This window comes from Nerophis ophidion, linkage group LG22 (genome assembly GCF_033978795.1).
Source record: "Nerophis ophidion isolate RoL-2023_Sa linkage group LG22, RoL_Noph_v1.0, whole genome shotgun sequence".
NCBI lineage: Eukaryota > Metazoa > Chordata > Actinopteri > Syngnathiformes > Syngnathidae > Nerophis > Nerophis ophidion.
Genome location: NC_084632.1, coordinates 23,701,638 through 23,718,993, shown reverse-complemented (window position 1 = coordinate 23,718,993; position 17,356 = coordinate 23,701,638). Strand labels below are relative to the sequence as shown.

Here is a 17,356-nt window from a genome sequence, read left to right as displayed (position 1 = left end):
GTATATATATGTATACGTATATATATGTATATCTATATATATATGTATATATAAATATATATATATGTGTGTATATGTATATGTATGTATATTAGATTAGATTAGATTAGATAGTACTTACTTATTCCGTCAGGAGAGTTCCTTCAGGAAAATTACAATTTTCAGCACAATCCCATTCAAGTTTAAATAAAAATTACAGGGAGACAGAACAGGATCGCTGACGGGTCTGCCGGCTTCCAGCGCCCCTTACAAAAAAGATGAGATACAGGTAAACAAAGAGGGGGGGATGGGAGAAAAAAATAGAAGATTAAAATAAAATGAAAAAATCGGTCTCAGCCTGGGCCCTGGAGAGGAGGTGCAGACTGAGGCAAAGGGAAAAAAAAATATATATATACATATATATATATATATATATATATATATACATATATATATATATATATATATGTATATATGTATATATATATAAAAAAAAAATATATATATATATATATATATATATATATATATATATATATATATATATAAGTAAACATTGATTGATTGATTGATATATAATCTGATGAAATTTTTCCAGCCAAACTCCCTCCACTTGGGTAAGCTGGTACAAGTCCATTGATATTTCCATACTATTGTACATTCTTCCTCAGATATAGTTATCCCTCCTTCCTTCTCCCATTTTCTTTTATATATATATATATATATAAAGTTTAATATTATTTCATATTCCAGTGTTTTTCAACCAATGTGCCGCGGCACACTTGTGCACCACGGCAGATGATGTCATTTCACCTAATTGGGTTAAAAATGTTTTTGCAAACTAGTAATTCCATCCATCCATCCATTTTTTACCGCTTATTCCCTTTGGTGTCGCGGGGGGCGCTGGTGCCTATCTCAGCTACAATCGGGCGGAAGGTGGGGTACACCCTGGACAAGTCGCCACATTATCGCAGCAAATAATGTACCTTTGTTGAGGGTCTGTGCTGTCTAGAGCGCAGCAGACTAACCGTGTAATACTCTTCCATATCAGTAGGTGGCAGCAGGTAGCTAATTGCTTTGTGGATGTCGGGAACATTGTTTGTCCAAAATCACAATATGCAGACGAAAGCGGTAAGCAGTGTGCAGGTAAAAGGTATCAAATGCTTAAACCAAAAATAAACAAAGGGCGAGTGCCGCTAAGAAAAGGCATTGAAGCTTAGGGATGGCTATGCAAAACAAAACTAAAACTGAACTGGCTGCAAAGTAAACAAAAACAGAATGCTGGACGACAGCAAAGACTTACAGCGTGTGGACCATCAGACGGCGTCCACAAAGTACATCTGTACATGACATGACAATCAGCAACAAAATAGGAGTGCAAGACAAGAAGTAAAACACTACACACAGGAAAACACCAAAAAACTCAAAATGAGTCACGACGTGATGTGGAACAGGTCGTGACAGTACACCTACTTTGAGACGAGAGCTATAGTGATGCATTTGTTATGGCTTGAATTTATATCCAACAATTGCAAGAACGAATTTTTACTGTCAATATCAGCTGCTGGGTTTCATTCCTTTATGTTTTCTGCTAGTGGAGTTTTTCAATGAAAAAATGTGCCTTGGTTCAGAAAAGGCTGAAAACGACTGTTCTAGTCAACAGACCCTGATAAGGTTTCATATATCAAACTCGGTCTAGCCCGCCCTCTTGTGGTCATATTGTGTATTTCAGGTTCAGTCGCTTCCACAAAACCCAAAAAGTTGCACATAAATAAAGCAAAAACGCTTTTCATACCATTAACCTTTGACTTGTACAGCTTATTGGGTGTTACATGAATAACACATCAGAGCCAGAGAGTTAAAAGAACGATGCACGTCGACGTCCTTTAGGATTTCAAGGCGTGCGTCACCTTACCGGGTGATGACGTCACGCACGTCAAACTCGCCAGAAAGACGCAAAAAAAAACAACAACACGAAATGTTGTTCTTTTGTTCATTTTTTAGAAAAATGCAGGTAAGTTTACATGTGTGCGCTATATAGTGACATTGAATGTGTTTGGTTTTATGGCTTGTGTGCCCAACATCCAACCGACAGCTTCTTCTGCTGAACTGCTCCATAGGTGCTCGGCTGCAGCACCTGTGGAGCAAGAAGATTCCACAGAATCATCTGAGGAGGATGAGACGTCTCTAGAGGACGACACATCCCTGGAGGAGGACACATCTCTGGAAGACGAGACATCGGACACAGATTCTTCAACAGAGGATGACAATACAGTTGCTCTAAGGAGATGGGAAACCACTACTGCTCTTATTGGAAAAAGGAAGAATAAATTTTCTCATCCACTTGTTGAAAAGGATGTGGCAACTACCTATGCACCTTTGAGGGACGAGACATCCCTAGAGGACGACACATCCCAGGAGGAGGACACATCTCTGGAGGACGAGACATTTGACACAGCTTCTTCAACTGAGGAGGACCGTACAATAGCTGTAAAGCAGTGGAAAACCACTATTGCCCTGAAAATGAAGAGGAAAACTCGTAAAACTGTTAAAATAAATGTGGCAACTACTGATGTACCTGTGGCGGACGACACATCCCCGGAAGACGAAACATCCATGGGGGAGGACACATCTGTGGAGGACGAGACATTTGACACTCCTTCTTCGACAGAGGAGGACAACACAAGAGCTGTGAAGAAGTGGGAAACCACTACTGCTTCTACTCGGAAAAAGAAGAGGAAAACTCCTAAAAAGAATGGAGCAGCTACGGATACACCTTTAGACGATGAGACCACTCTGGACGATGAGTCATCCCTGGATGACAAGATATTTGATACAGCTTCGTCAACCGAGGAGGACAATACGGTAGCTGTGAAAAAGAGGGAAACCACTACTGCTGGTTTTAGGAAAAGGAAGAAGAAAACTCATCATCCACCTGCTAAAAAGACTGTGGCCACTACTGATGCACCTTTAGAGGATAAAACTACGCTGGGGAATGAGTCATCTCTGGAGGATGATGCAGTTTCTTCAACAGAGGAGACCAAGACAGTTGCTGTAAAGAAGGGGGAAACCACTACTGCTCTTATTAGAAAAAGGAAAAAGAAAACTTCTACTTCACCTGTTCAAAAGTATGTGGCAACCGTTGATGCATCTTTGGAGGTTGAGACGTTTCTGGAGGGGGACACAGCTTCTTCAACAGAGCAGGACAATATAATAACTGTAAATGAGAATACCACTAATCCACCTTTTGGAGAAAGGGACAAAGAAACTCCTGATTCACATGTTGAAGGGTATTATTTCAAGGTTGAGACATTTCTAGTTGGTGACAATGGTTTTTCAACAGAGGATGACAAAATAATACTTGTAGAGGGTGGTAAAACCAAGACTCCACCTTTTGCAGAAAGGAACGAGGAAAATCCGGATCCACCTGGTAAAAAGAATGTGCCAACCGCTGATGCACCTTCTGAGGGTGAGACATCACTCGAGGACAGGTTTTTTTGGGAAGATGACACAGGTCCTTCAGCAGAGGAGGAAGATATCAAAGTTGTAAGGCATGGGAAAACCAGGAGTCTGCCTAATGGAAAAATGGATGAGGGAACTGATCCACCTGTTGTAGAGGATGTACCGACTACTGGGGATGCAGGGGAATCCAGAGCGGAGGAGAACGAAACAAGTATTGTAACTGTGGAGGATAAGACCAATAGAGTGGCGCAAGAGTTGGAATGCAGTACGGTGCTACCTGTAACACTAAAAAATGATGGAACCACGACAGAGCCCCAGGAGGAGTCACTTGCTGCACGTCGAGCAGCACAAAAGCCTGAAGCCTTTCTTAGCAGTGAACTTTGCTTTGAACAAGACCTTTCCCATCAGAAGCTTGATTTGCACCCTAAGTTCCTCCAACAACGCAAAGGATATAGTCAGTGGCAGAGAAAGGAACAGGTTGCACAGACTGGGGAACACCAAGACTTTATAAACCAACAAGGACTCTCAAAGGAAAACCTCCAACGGCTCTCTAAGGACAGGGTCTCTAAAGAGAAAGTCACTAAGAAAGAGGGATCCAACAACTTAGGCTCTCCCAGTTCCATGTGCCGGACCACAGAAGAGGACAAAACCATCACTGACCAACCTAAATCTAAACCTGAACCTGAACGCCACAGAGGAATGGAGAAGGAAAAAGAAACGGGGAGGAGTAGTTGTCACTCAAGTATTGGACGGAGAGGGCAAAATGATGAAGACAAAGAAGAGAAAAAGCCTAAGAAGCCGTCATTACTGGACCGCTTCCTGAGCTTTTTCAGGCTGAAGAAAACAAACTAATCATCAACCAAGCGGAAAGTGTTACAGTATTTCCTGATTAATGTGGAGATAACCAGATAATAAGTGTGGCTCAGGGGTCAGAACAAGTGTCCAATAACAAGAAAGTTCCTAGTTTTAAATCCAGCTTTCTCCATCCCAGTCACTGCTGTTGTGTCCTTGGGCAGGACACTGCTTCTACATTACCTTCTTGGATGCCCACACAGGGAAGCTTCAGAGACCAAAAAGCTGTGCCTGAGTTTTGCTGTACATATGTTGTACATGTGACAATAAAGATTTACTTAAAAAAATCAAAAAAAGCACAAAAAACCTCACTCTCATCGGGGTCACGGCACCACTGGTTTGCAGCCAGTGCCTCCACTCTTTGCTAGAACCATGGCCAGTGCTCTCTATTCCCCACATAGTTCCTTTCTGCTGCAGTGAGGCGACACGAGAAGAAGGCCCAGGGACAGCGCTGGGAAAGGACTGCTCTCACTTCTGTATACGATGTGTCAACCTTGACTAAAACTGCAATAAAGGATTAACGTGAGTAAGTACTGAGGCCTTGTAAAGGTCTGTTTCAACAATTAAAAGCCCTCTTTTGGTTTCGGACGTCCACACAAAAAGTAATTTAGTGGATATAGGTCAAAATTCATCAAAAGTGCACAAATGAGAATAAAATACAAAAGCTCTCCTTGACGCGCGTCTCATCTGCATAGTAGAAGGTTGTTGCCATATACCGAAAAGTTGGTAAACATTGACCAACAAGATGACCAAATTTAACTCGAAAAAAGCGCTTGTTTGCAGCTACCTGTTTTTTTTTCGGGCCGGGTGGATTATGATTACCGCTAATTTTTCATCCAAACGGGAAGATATTACATCCTATCAGTTCGCATCCCTGTGAGAGCAGACATTGTACAGTTAGTGATTGTTTTATCAAGTTCGTAGTTTGTATTTCTTGTTTGGCACTTGGCAATACTGCTACATGATGCTTAGTGTTTTACTAATGCTGGATCTGTTTAGCACACAGCTTCTAAAACATGTTCAGGCTAAAAAATATAAGGTTCTGAATCATTATTCATTCCAAAGTAGTAGTGGTTGTCTCTCAAGTCTGTCATGATTTTGCACTGTTGTTGATGTTTAGGTAGATAGCAAATTTTGTGATGCGTCTGTGAAATTAATAAGACTCTATATATTTAAAATAAGCAAAATACACAAGTATTACATGATATTATGAATGTGACTGTTACGACATTCCATATATACTTACAGCGTGTATGATGGATGTTTTTGGATGCCTTTTTAGAGTGCTCTATAGGCGGAATAGAGCGACTTCCATTGACTCCATTGTTGGGTGTCTTTTGCTGACGTTTATTTACAAGTTCCAACTATCGTGGGATCACACTCCTCAGCCTTCCCGGTAAGGTTTATTCAGGTGTACTGGAGAGGAGGCTTCGCCGGATAGTCGAACCTCGGATTCAGGAGGAACAGTGTGGTTTTCGTCCTGGTCGTGGAACTGTGGACCAGCTCTATACTCTCGGCAGGGTTCTTGAGGGTGCATGGGAGTTTGCCCAACCAGTCTACATGTGCTTTGTGGACTTGGAGAAGGCATTCGACCGTGTCCCTCGGGAAGTCCTGTGGGGAGTGCTCAGAGAGTATGGGGTATCGGAATGTCTTATTGTGGCAGTCCGCTCCCTGTATGATCAGTGTCAGAGCTTGGTCCGCATTGCTGGCAGTAAGTCGGACACGTTTCCAGTGAAGGTTGGACTCCGCCAAGGCTGTCCTTTGTCACCGATTCTGTTCATAACTTTTATGGACAGAATTTCTAGGCGCAGTCAAGGCGTTGAGGGGTTCCGGTTTGGTGGCCACGGGATTGGGTCTCTGCTTTTTGCAGATGATGTAGTCCTGATGGCTTCATCTGGCCGGGATCTTCAGCTCTCACTGGATCGGTTCGCAGCCGAGTGTGAAGCGACCGGAATGAGAATCAGCACCTCCAAGTCCGAGTCCATGGTTCTCGCCCGGAAAAGGGTGGAGTGCCATCTCCGGGTTGGGGAGGAGACCCTGCCCCAAGTGGAGGAGTTCAAGTACCTAGGAGTCTTGTTCACGAGTGGGGGAAGAGTGGATCGTGAGATCGACAGGCGGATCGGTGCGGCGTCTTCAGTAATGCGGACGTTGTATCGATCCGTTGTGGTGAAGAAGGAGCTGAGCCGGAAGGCAAAGCTCTCAATTTACCGGTCGATCTACGTTCCCATCCTCACCTATGGTCATGAGCTTTGGGTCATGACCGAAAGGATAAGATCACGGGTACAAGCGGCCGAAATGAGTTTCCTCCGCCGGGTGGCGGGGCTCTCCCTTAGAGATAGCGTGAGAAGCTCTGCCATCCGGGAGGAGCTCAACGTAAAGCCGCTGCTCCTCCACATCGAGAGGAGCCAGATGAGGTGGTTCGGGCATCTGGTCAGGATGCCACCCGAACGCCTCCCTAGGGATGTGTTTAGGGCACGTCCAGCTGGTAGGAGGCCACGGGGAAGACCCAGGACACGTTGGAAAGACTATGTCTCCCGGCTGGCCTGGGAACGCCTCGGGATCCCCCGGGAAGAGCTAGACGAAGTGGCTGGAGATAGGGAAGTCTGGGCTTCCCTGCTTAGGCTGCTGCCCCCGCGACCCGACCTCGGATAAGCGGAAGATGATGGATGGATGGATGGATATTTACAAGTTAGAATGCATAAGACAAAGAAAAACAAATAAGAGCTCGCCTCACATAAGGATTATAAATAATGGATACAATTCCAAAGAAAGTGCAGTTCTCATTTATTGCATTAGGGAGTGAGGTTTACAAATATAGACTCTGGCGGGCTTCCATTATACTTGCCTGCTGGAACAGGTCAGGGTCTTCCAACAGTCCTCACAATGTGGAAGCACACAAATAGTCAAAAAAATTAATATGCATGAGCAACTAAGAGGTCTAATTCACTCCTAATTGATTCTCAACCAGGTGTGTGCCAATGTGTTTTCCTAATCCTACTAGATACTGAAAATTCCAAGGATGTGAGCATTTGTATTTTTACATATATTGAAAAAGGTTCAACAAAATTCAACTATATCATCCAGTGTCCTTCAGATTGGACATGTGGTTGGGGTCAGTCTTTTGTCAGAGTTGTAATTAAAAACGTAAAAAACATTGACCTTGATGAACCAGAAGCAAAGGAGTAAACTTTATTGAAAGTCAGTGCTTATTTGCAGTAAGTACAGCACATGACAAGTATGGTATTCTAACGATTGCATCATCAAAATTAACATACATCATATCTTTAATTTCATTTCTACTAGTTGTGCTCTGGGCAGCACGGTGGAACAGGGGTTAGTGCATCTGCCTCACAATACAAAGGTCCTGAGCAGTCCTGGGTTCAATCCTGGGCTCGGGATCTTTCTGTGTGGAGTTTGCATGTTCTCCCTGTGACTGTGTGGGTTCCCTCCGGGTACTCCAGCTTCCTCCCACTTCCAAAGACATGCAATAAGTTGATTGGCAGCACTAGTTGGCCCGACTGTGTCAATGTTGTCTGTCTATATGTGTTGGCCCTGCAATGAGATGGCGACATGTCCAGGGTGTACACCGCCTTCCGTCCGACTGCAGCTGAGATAGGCTCCAGCAACCTTCCGCGACCCCAAAAAGGACAAGCGGTAGGAAATGGATGGATGGATAGTTCCATCCATTCATCCATCCTTTTTCTACCGCTTATTCCCTTTCGGGGTCGCGGGGGGCGCTGGCGCCTATCTCAGCTAGTTGTGCTCCTTAAATATGAGCAATAATTAAATGAGACGTTCAACTTATAGAATAGAATAGAATAAAATAGAATGTACTTTATTGATCCCTGGGGGAAATTCAGCAATCCTGTATTTGAGATTGTTTATAGGGTTAGGCGAAATAAGTGCTCAACTTCAGCCTAAAATAAATGTAAAAGCTGTTTATTTTTTGGACCACTGACCGAATAAATCAGTGGTTCTCAACCTTTTTCAGTGATGTACCCCCTGTGAACATTTGTTTTAATTCAAGTACCCCCTAATCAGAGCGAAGCATTTTTGGTTGAAAAACACAGATAAAGAACTCAAGTACAGCACTATGTCATCAGTTTCTGATTTATTAAATTGTATAACAGTGCAAAATATTGCCCATTTGTAGTGGTCTTTCTGGAACTATTTAGAAAAAACATATAAAAATAACTAAAAACTTGTTGAAAAATAAACAAGCGTTTCCATTTTAAATAAAGATTTCTACACATAGAAGTAATCATCAACTGAAAGTGCCCTCTTTGGGGATTGTAATAGAGATCCATCTGGATTCATGAACTTACCGTATTTCCTTGAATTGCCGCAGGGCATATAGTATGCGCCTGCCTTGAATTACTGCCGGGTCAAACTGTCTTCCCAAAATAATTAGCGCTTGCTTAGTATTACCGCCTGGTCAAACTCCTGACGTCACGAGTGACACTTCCCCTCTCATCATTTTCAAAATGGAGGAGGCTGATTTCAATACCAGTCATTTGAAATCGCATAAAGGGAAGAAGATTAAGAGCTATTCAGTAGGATTTAAGGTCCAAGCTTACATCAGACTCAAATTTTTACTGCATAGCTTTGGTAAGTGCCGGAGTGAAAAGAGGTTTTAAAATAATTAACACATGCTTACTTTTATCGCATGCCTTTGGTAAGCGCAGGAGTGAGAAGGGGTTTTAAATTAATTACCGCCCCGGCGGCAATTCAAGGAAATACGGTAATTCTAAGCATTTCTTCACCAAAAAAGAAATCTTTAACAGCAATATCTATGGAACATGTCCACAAAAAAAATCTAGCTGTACACTGAATATCGCATTGTTGCATTTCTTTTTAAAGTTTATGAACTTACATTCATATTTTGTTGAAGTATTATTCAATAAATATATTTATAAAGGATTTTGGAATTGTTGCTATTTTTAGATTTTTTTTTTTTTTAATCTCACCTACCCCTTGGCATACCTTCAACTACCCCCAGGGTACGCGTACCCCATTAGAGAACCACTGGAATAAATAATAAACCAACTTGGTTTTATGTTAATGTAGTTTCGCTCATTATCAGCTTGGAGGTGCTGTTGAGTTTAAGCGGCAGTTAGGATGTCATGGTGTGTTTATATACATACATATATATATATATATATATATATATATATATATATATATATATATATATATATATATATATATATATATATATATATATAGTGTTCAACATTTAAAAATATCAAAGTAACAATACTAATTGAAAACAAGTACAACAAAAGTACAGGTTAAGGGGTGTATTGATAAGAATATATCCATATATACGTCATTGACGTAATGTAATGCTGCCTTGCAGCGTAGACAATGCGATAAGAGCAATCATATACGTGTTTAAACAAACAGAAGAACAGCTTTAATAACGAATATAACTTGTGGAACGATACATTTTAATTTAGTTAATTGGCTACAACACGTGTTGCTAAATGGCCGAAAAAGTCGCGTAAATAACGGAAGCTGCCTGGTTCGTTAAATACAGTTTTTTATTTTGAGGAGTTTCCCCGTCAACTATCAGCCAATAAAATACTAGCAAACACTCCTAAAACCCGCCCCCATTGGTTGCTATGCCTACTTCAGGTTTCTCAATGAATGACGGGCAAACGCACCAATCATCGTTGAGCTGGGCGTGACCAGGCGAGGACACAGGAGGCTTCCTCGCGCATTTCTACTACAAGGAACCGACAGCCGAGAATGACCTAGGAGTGCTGGACAGAGGCTGCCGGAAGACCAGGCATGGACAATGCCATATAAACGTCTACGGAGGGATCTACACAGGTCATAAATTAACCTTTCTTACAATTTACACCTTTTGATGAATTTCTCGCGTATTGCCAGCGTGCGGCATCATGCATGTGCGGCTAATAAACGCGGTGGTTTGACACAAGCTAACGCAGCAAATGGGTCCTTCACATGGACGGATTTATTCACTATACGGTATTCAATGGCAACAATATGCAACATAATTGTTTATATGTTTAATATACATATGTTTATTTACTTTATTTAATGTCAGTTTTAAAGGCCTACTGAAATTAGATTTTCTTATTTAAACAGGGATAGCAGGTCCATTCTATGTGTCATACTTAATCATTTCGCGATATTGCCATATTTTTGCTGAAAGGATTTAGTAGAGAACATCCACGATAAAGTTCGTAACTTTTGGTCGCTAATAAAAAAGCCTTGCCTGTACCGGAAGTAGCCGAAGTGCGCGTGAAGTCACGGGTTGTAGGGCTCCTCACACTGTTTATAATCATAGCGACCAGCAGCAAGTGCAATTCGGACCGTGAAAGGGACGAGTTCCCCATTAATTTGAGCGAGGATGAAAGATTTGTGGATGAGGAAAGTTAGAGTGAAGCGCTTGAAAAAAAAAAAAGGCGACGGCTCCAGGCGACGGCAGTGGGAGCGATTCAAATGCTATTAGACACATTTACTGGGATAATTCTGGAAAATCCCTTATCTGCTTATTGTGTTAATAGTGTTTTAGTGAGATTATAACGTCATACCTGAAAGTCAGAGGGCTGCGGTTAACGCCAGTGTCTCTCAGAGGAGCCAATATCACAGCTACAGGAGGAGGTCGCATAATCCACTCAAATCTCCGGTAAGAGCCGACTTAATATCACAATTTTCCCATCCAAAAACTTGCTGGCTGACATAGAGAAACATGTTTGCTTGACCGCTCTGTGTTAAAGCTTCACAACAAACAAAGGCAGCTGCAATCCACCGCTTTCCACCAACAGCATTCTTCTTTATAGTGTCCATTATTAATTGAACAAATTGCAAAAGATTCAGCAACACAGATGTCCAAATTACTATGTACTTATGTGATAAAAAGAGACGACTTTTAGCCGTAAGTGGTGCTAGGCTAAAATGTCCCCTCTGACCAATAACGTCACAAACACGCATCATCATTCCGCGACGTTTTCAACAGGAAACTCCGCTAGAAATTTAAAATTGTAATTTAGTAAACTAAACTGGCCGTATTGGCATGTGTTGCAATGTTAAGATTTCATCATTGATATATAAACTATCAGACTGCATGGTCGGTAGTAGTGGGTTTCAGTAGGCCTTTAAGATTTAATTTAAGTTTCAGGAGACTTCTACTATGGCCGACAGGTTCAAACGCGAAGCAACGTCCAGGAATTATTCAAAACCTAAAAAACACTGTAGCAAACTAACACAAATGCAATAGGGAAATTGCTAAAAATACATAAATGCCGCAAGATCAAAACAAAATGGAAAGTATAAGTGCTGAAAATGCCCAAAACACACCAAAAGGTGCCATAAACAACTGTTTCAGCAGACCTGGGCAATTACTTTGACTGAGGGGGCCAAATTTAGAGAAAAAAATGTGTCTTGGGGCCAGTGTATCTATTTTTAGGAACACTAATACAAAACCTCACAATAATGTCGAATTGAATACTAAAAATGTTATGACAGACCGCCTCAAAAATGAAATGTAATTTAATTTAATTTGGGACGGCGTGGCGCAGTGGGGAGAGTGGCCGTGCGCAACCCGAGCATCCCTGGTTCAATTCCCACCTAGTACCAACCTCGTCACGTCTGTTGTGTCCTGAGCAAGACACTTCACCCTTGCTCCTGATGGGTGCTGGTTGGCGCCTTGCATGGCAGCTCCCTCCATCAGTGTGTGAATGTGTGTGTGAATGGGTAAATGTGGAAGTAGTGTCAAAGCGCTTTGAGTACCTTCAAGGTAGAAAAGCGCTATACAAGTACAACCCATTTATCATTTATTTATAATTTGTTTTTACTGAATGAGACACCCAGAATGTACATGACAATAATGAATGTGGAATGTACATGACAATAAAGAATGTGGGATTTACAATATTAACTATGAACGATAAAACACTGAATATTGACAACATATGAACGTCACACCCCCTCTCGATCAACATATTTTACAATCAAGAGTAATGCAATAAAAATGCAACAAACACAGCGGAATATGAACACAAAGAGTAAAAAAACAAACCCACCTACAATCTGATATTTCACTAAGCTTTAAAACTTTGTTATAGAAATCTTCTTCTGCGTCTGTCCCTGACACCCACATTTCAGGCTGGCCGCTCTAGAAACACTCTGTGGAAATGTTCCCCGCCCACACTGCTTGGTGCCTCGTCTTAGATTACCATAATAACTAATTAGTGGGGCTGCGAATCTTTAGGTCTCCCACGATTCGATTCAATATCGATTCTTGGGGTCGCGATCCGATTATAAATGGATTTTTTCGATTTAAAAAACTATATTTTTCCGATTCAAAACGATTCGCTATTAATTCAATACATAGGAACATTGGACACAGTGTGTTGTCAAGCTTTTGAGATGCGATGCAAGTGTAAGCCACTGTGACACTATTGTTTTTTTTTGTTTTTTTTTATAAATGTCTAATGATAATGTCAATGAGGGATTTTTAATCACTGCTATGCTGAAATTATAACTAATATTTATACTGTTTTTGATAATATTAATTTTTGTTTCACTACTTTTGGTTTGTTCTGTGTCCTGTTTGTGTCTCCTCTCAATTGCTCTGTTTATTGCAGTTCTGAGTGTTGCTGGGTCAGGTTTGGTTTTGGAATTGAATTGCATTGTTATGGTATTGCTGTGTAAATGAGAATCGATTCTGAATCGCACAATGTGAGAATCGCGATTCAAATTCGAATCGATTTTTTCCCGCATCCCTACTAATTAGATTACCATAGTATTTAGTATATCATGCAAAAGTGCAGATTCCAACCATTGAAGACTTTGTATAGTTGAAGACTTACGGTCAATAGAAAACATCACTGCACATCATAATGGCAGCTACAGTTTCCATTTTAAAGATCGAAAACATTTTTGGGGTGATGTCCGATGGGCCAGATTGAAAAGCTTAATGGGCCGCGTGCGGACCCCGGGCCTTAATTTGCCCAGGTCTGAGCTTGAGGAAAATATAGCAGGATCACTCCTTCTTCAAGAGATAGCATGAAATATACAATTTTAATTCTAAGCTACGTAAACGGTTTGCTGTATATTGTGAACTATTATGACAGAAAGTGTTTAACAAAGGCAAAAGTCAGCCAACTTTACTCAGCTTAAGTCTGGGCTCTTTGCAGCCTGGCTAACTTTGACTTTGTTCAATGAACTGGCAGCATTTGTTTAATGAAGTTGTTTTTGGAGGTTGTGTGTTTTTGGTATTTTATTTTAGATCTTGCAGTGTTTTATGTGGTTGCAGCATTTTCCAATATAGTGGTGTGTTTTTTATGTTTTGGATCAACTCTGTATTTGGAGCGTTGGGATGACGTTGCCATGCGATTTTCCCCAATTCGACTGCCAGAGGTTTAAGTAGTCCTCATGTTGAAGCTACACTATATTGCCAAACGTTTTTGGCCACCTACTTTTACTCACATATGAACTTGGAAGTGCCATCCCATGGAATGGTTGAAAATGTTTTGGTATTCTCGAGCCCCGGGAGGTGCTGGACAAAATGGCTGGGTAGAGGGAAGTCTGGGCTCTTCCGCTTAGGCTGTTGCGCCCGCGACCCAACCTCAGATAAGCGGAAGAAGATGGATGGATGGAGCATTCAAAGTTCCTTTCACTGGAACTAGGGGGCAAAGCCAAACTCCTGAAAAACAACCCCACAACATAATTCCTCCTCCACCAAATTTCACAGTTGGCACAATGCAGTCCGAAATGTAAAATAACCACCATTGCATGTTATGTAAACCACAAGTGTTTTCAATTAAGAAAAAAAAAAAGATCCCTTTTATGCGCCCTATAATTTGTGCGCCTTTTGTATGAAAATAGACTTGACTAGACCCGCTCCTCGGCCTTATAATCCGGTGCTCTCTATTGTCGGTAAAATACGATGTTACATTAACAATTTAACATACAGTCACATCTGGTGTTGGCTGGTTCTTCGTTGATTTTTTTACTAGTTTGTTTGCAATAATGCTCTTGGAACCCTGAAGTGCTGATGTTCCTTGATGTGCATTATCAAAACTACTGTATGTGCCTAAAATTGAAATGTTCAAATTGTAGTTTGACCATCAAGCATACTGTATGTCAGGACTATCCGACTGGCACCATGTCGGCGCTCGAGTTAAGTTTAAAACAAACATTTTTGCAGAACATTTCTAAAAACACTGGAGTGTTCTTGTTGTATATACTTGGACCACTCTAAACACATTGGCAAATATTTGCATTGCCATTCTAACTTTGAAAACAAAATTAGAACATTGTGGTCCAAACATGTAATTTACATATAACTACGACAAGGTCCTCTCCTTTTTAGCAGTTGCACAATTATTTACATAATGTGATTTATGTAACGGAGATGTTGCTCTAACTTGTTTACTCCAGATGCAGGCACTAGTCATTCGTTCAACTTCTTTAGTGATACTAGTGGTGTTCCTCAGGGTTCCATTTTAGGTCCTCTCTATTTCATTATTTGGGCCATTCAACTGGTGCCCAACGATATCAGTTAAAAAAACTTGTGAGAGAATGGACCAATTGACTGGCGCCTGTTGAATGGTTTTAAATAGACAAACAGCAAAAATATGCATAGTAGGAGACTACATCCATTGTCACTTTAAGGCTGTTCTCTTTGACCTCAGATCTTTTTACGACGCTCCCTTCCCACTGGCTTCCCTTCAAATGTTATACGGCGCCCATGACAAGTGTTAATTATATATTAGTCTCCAATGAGAAAGGGCTGCCAGACATTCTGTCATCATTGCCAAAACCCGAAAGCAGGACTTTGTAAAACAGCGAATTGAAAAGTAAGCTATCCTAGTTTTGTAGATATTTAAACGTATTGCATCATACTGTACATCAATTGTTACATACTGTATGTCGAAAACTCAATTATAGTCTTTATTTATAATAGGAACAGAACATATTAATGAACATATAAATATGTAAATATGTCAGGTTTTAGCCAATAGCTAAATTTTTGCCTGTAGTCCCCCAGACAGGTTGGTGTATACAGTACTTAAAAACAAATAACAATAACATCAACAATAAAAACGCAGAGAAAAGTCAGGCAAAATCAGGCAGTTGCTTAACAAATTGCGAAGAGAAACTGTTGAGACCTCACATGAAACCCCATGATGACCTGAGGCTGTGAATGATCCCAGCCAAGGTGCCGCTCCGTTGCAGATGGAAGTATCCTGAGGCAGCATGGTCCTAGATCTGTTTCTGGGTAATTTATTGGCCTGCCCTGGTGTATTCAATACTTTGCCGTTTTATATAGTGTTACTGCAAAATAATAATATTTTTCGGGGAATGATTAAAAATTGTCCATTTGTTGATTTTCTGTTGATGTCAACAATGATATTCCGTATATTTTGCTATATCGTGAAGTCATAAAGGACTTACTACGTACATGGTAGCAACCAGTAGAGGCGACAACTAAATAATGCCTACAGGATGGGGATCGAACCTTTCACATTTGAACCAATATGGTACCAATTCCCTGCACCTGGGAATCGATACTAGTACTGAACAGTACCAATTTTCGGTACTTTTGTGTGTGTTAATATATGTCAATTGTTTAACAATATAATTTTAATAAGCTAATTATAATTACACTACTGTCAGTATTTTCTTATTGCGTTTGTGATCGTCATTAGCAAGTGACATACACTAGACTTTGCAAGTGGTTGCAATTCCAAGACATTATATGGCAGTAGTGTATGGTGTGTTGCCTAGCTACAAAGTAGCCTATGTCACAAAACTGGATGTGCCAGTTTTGTCTTATGTTGTGCCCTACAAAATCTTTATACTGTAATTATACCCATTACATACACACTTGCCATTTGATTGTAACATGCATCTTAGTTGTAGTTTTTAATAAATTTGGAGCTGTTGAAATTATAGAATTTGATGCCTGCAACATGTTTAAAAAAGCTGGCACAAGTGGCAAAAAAGACTGAGAAAGTTGAGGATTGGTCATCAAACACTTATTTGGAACATCCCACAGGTGAACCGGCTAACTGGGAACAGGTGGGCGCCATGATTGGGTATAAAAGCAGCTTCCATGAAATGCTCAGTCATTCACAAACAAGGATGGGGCCAAGGTCACCACTGTGTGAACAAATGCGTGAGGAAATTGTCCAACAGTTTTAGAACAACATTTCTCAATGAGTTATTGCAAGGAATTTAGGAATTTCACTTATCTGCAGTCCGTAATATCATCAAAAGGTTCAGAGAATATGGAGAAATCACTGCACGTAAGCAGCAAGACCGTGACTTTCGATCTCTCAGGCGGTACTGCATCAAAAACTGACATCAGTGTGTCAAGGATATCACCACATGGGCTCGGGAACATTTCAGAAAACCACTGACAGTAATTATATTTTGTCGCTACATCTGTAAGTGCAAGTTAAAACTCTACTATGCAAAGCGAAAGCCATTAATCAACAACACCTAGAAACGCCAACGGCTTCGATGGGCCCGAGCTTATCTAAGATGGACTGATGCAAAGTGGGAATGTTTTTCTGTGGTCTGACGTGTCACATTTTGAATTGTTTTTGGAAACTGGATATCGTTGTCTCCAAACCAAAGAGGAAAATAACCTGTTATAGGCGCAAAGTTTAAAAGCCAGCATCTGTGATGGTATGGGGGTGTATTAGTGCCCAAGGCATGGGTGACTTACGCATCTTTGAAGGCACCATTACTGCTGAAAGGTACATACAGGTTGTGAAGCAATGTCTTTTTCATGGACGCCCCTGCTTATTTCTGCAAGACCATGCCAATCCACATTCTGCATCTGTTACAGCAGTGTGGCTTTGTGGTAAAAGAGTGCGGGTACTAGACTGGCCTGCCTGTAGTCCAGACCTGCTTCCCTTTGAAAATGTGTGGCGCGTTATGGAGCATAAAATACGACAACAGAGACCCCGGACTGTTGAACAACTTAAGCTGTACATTAAGCAACAATGGGAACAGATTCAAAAAATTGGTATCCTCAGTTCCCAAATGTTTACTTAGTGTTGTTAAAAGGAACGGT

At 41.0% G+C, this 17,356-nt stretch overlaps 1 protein-coding gene across 1 annotated transcript in view; it reads left to right on the top strand.

Moving 5' to 3' along the window:
* Positions 1-9,961: 9,961 nt before the first annotated feature.
* fcho1 (FCH and mu domain containing endocytic adaptor 1) overlaps positions 9,962-17,356 on the top strand; it is a 101,106-nt gene continuing 93,711 nt past the window's right edge. The window contains exon 1 of the mRNA XM_061883554.1: positions 9,962-10,128. The gene's annotated coding sequence lies outside the window, so the exon portion shown is untranslated. The remainder of the gene's footprint in view (positions 10,129-17,356) is intronic.